Genomic DNA, 2830 nt, shown 5'->3' on the forward strand with positions numbered 1-2830 from the left:
GATTACGGGAAATACAATCCTTAATTGGCTTGTCACACAATTGTCATTGTATGTATCAAAAATCCCACAAAGCATGCCATTATTATTATTGTTGTTCATTGTTTGCAACAAAAAGCCAAAATTTGTTGGAACAAAATCGTCAAACTGAAACAAAATCATCCTATATGAAATAAAATCGTTTTTTATATATTTTGTTCTTATTTTTTTTGTTCAACTTTGAGCTTCATCTTCATGAAATGCAAATAGAGATTCATGGATTTTCTAGGTATGAACTCCTCATCACCACTACATATGTACCAAAATGTCGTTTATTTTCTATGTTCACCTTGTGGATTTTCAAAATGCTTAAAACATTACCATAAAACATAATTTATGCCACTTTGTACTCTAATGATAAAAAACAATCAAGCATAACTAGGACTAAGAAAACCAAATGATGAAATACTAACCAATTAGTTAAGGTTACATTTAATTATTATAATATCAAAATTTTTGCACTTTATTACTAAACTTAACTACAAACCAAAACCACAAAACCACTTATGGCCACACCAATAGTGCTCATAAGCAACCACTTGGGCTCGTGTGATGCGACGGCATTGTCTATCGGGCTAGGCGCCATTGCCTTTGACTCCATGGGTGACATTGTTGAGTTAGAGGGGTTTGGGCTAGGACTTAGACTTGTGGTTGGCTTTGGTGGTGGGGTGGCGGCAACATGAGATGATTTTGGAACCCTAACATCAAGCTTTTGACCGGTCACACAGTGACCAGGAAATCCAGAAGTGAAGTAGTAATGGCCATGTGCTTTGATTGTGAATGAGTCGTTGCCTGAGTTGAACGTTTTGATTGGAGAAGATGTGTTGCACGAACGGAAGTCTGAATGGGTCACCCGTATTACATTGTCGTTGGTTGAGTTATACTCAAACACTGTTTCATCACACAAAAAAGTTAATAACGACAGTTTCAACAAATTTTCACAGTTATATAGCAAATAAAGTAAACAAAGATGAAGAAATCAACAAGTGATAGTTAAACAACGAGAGACTCAAAGCAACACTTACTAAGAATGTCATGAACACGAAAGATCTTAGAAGATGCCCAATTTGAGTAATTGGAGTTAGTATTAGCCACCCAACCACTAGAATCACCAACCTTGTAAACCTCTCCCTTAACCATTATGGCCATAAGACTTAATTGGATCATTAGTAGCATACACAACATCGTTTTTATTGCTGTTAATCTCTCATTGAAAAGCTCCATTGTTTCTTATTTCACTTGTTTATGTTTGCGAGAGAGAAATCAGATGAAAAGATTTTGGAGAGAATGGTGAGATTGATTAATTGGGAGCAAGTGTGAAGACCATAATTTATGCGAGTATATCGTCACATTATTCGCATTTCTTGAGGTATTTTTTGTGCGTATGTGTAATGTGAATAATATTTTCTTTTTGTTTGTTTTATTCCCTTCTTAGCTGTTTTACCGTATCCTTGCATTTTCATGTGATTGTTTTCAAATGAAAACTTTAACCGGTGTGTAAGAGTTTTTATTAATTTTTTTTAATTTTAATTGAACATTTTGTTTTTCTAATAAAATATTACTTTGTATGGAAAACATGTATTCATGTAAATACTAAAAAAGAGACAAGACACCATTAAGCACCACGTATTTGGATTGCGTATTTAAATCAAAACCAGATAAATATAGATTATATAGATCTTTTTTTAGAAGTTCGATATAAATATATTTTCCAATCTACTTTTAAATCAAATTACTATTCCAAATCGTTACATAAATTGAACCATCAACCACTTGGGTACACATAATTAAGCAATCATATATTTACCATCAAGACTTCAAGAGCTAATTATATTGTAGCTTTATCTACCAGTTCCCACAAAATCTATTTATCTGTGTTTCAAAAGAATTCAAAAAAGAAACCAAGTTTGAATTTAAAAATTGCTATGCTATAAAATAATTATATTTGCAATACATACAAAAATAACGTGAGGGGGAAGAGTGATGACGTAATGAGGCAAACAAATATGAGTTGTCAAGTGTACGTTATGTTGTGCTCTTTTCCATATGATAACTTGACATAATATTCATGTGAATGTGATGAAACCAATGAAAACATTTCATTTCTAAATAAACTTTCACTTAGATATTGGAAATCTTTCACATTATTCATGTAAATTTGTTGTAATAGACAAATTCATGGTCAAAGTTAAAATATGTTTGCATTGCTACGAACGTGATCATAATAGTTGGATATACAATAATTTTGGTTAGAACTTTAATATTTTATGCTAAAATTAGAGGTGCCTAAATGAACGGTTATTTGGTAATGCTTTTAAGAAAATAAACTTTAAAAAAAGAAAAAAGTTTCCTTCCAAAGCTTTTAACTTTTGATTTAAATATAAAGTTCTAAGATATATATTTAAAATCTACCAATAGTTTTTACAAATATTTTTGTATAAATAAAACTACAACTTTCTAACTTTAAGCTACTTCTAGATTCTAATTAATTTTGTCAAACATACTTGATAACAAGTTCAGGGCCGGTCCTGAAAAATGAAATATTTTTAAAGGCTCAGGACGAAAAAAAAAACCCCTTATCTTTATTATAATTTTGTAATTTAAAATAAAAATATATAATAAAAAAATTGGGCCCTGTGCAGCTGCACAATTTACCCCCTCTAAGCTCCTTATGAACAAGTTGAAACCAAATTATCTTTTGATATAAATTTAAATATGTACTAATTTTGTCAAATTTCCATTAGTACTTAAAAAAATGAAGTTAATGTGAATAAACTTGACAAGAATAAAAATA

At 30.6% G+C, this 2830-nt stretch overlaps 1 pseudogene; it reads right to left on the reverse strand.

Annotated features, from left to right (window-relative positions):
• Positions 1-500: 500 nt before the first annotated feature.
• LOC145075308 (mavicyanin pseudogene) lies at positions 501-1259 on the reverse strand (annotated as a pseudogene).
• Between the last annotated feature and the right edge of the window lie 1571 nt (positions 1260-2830).

This window comes from Lactuca serriola, chromosome 9 (genome assembly GCF_051521515.1).
Source record: "Lactuca serriola cultivar US96UC23 chromosome 9, Lser_US96UC23_V15, whole genome shotgun sequence".
In the NCBI taxonomy this organism is placed as follows: domain Eukaryota; kingdom Viridiplantae; phylum Streptophyta; class Magnoliopsida; order Asterales; family Asteraceae; genus Lactuca; species Lactuca serriola.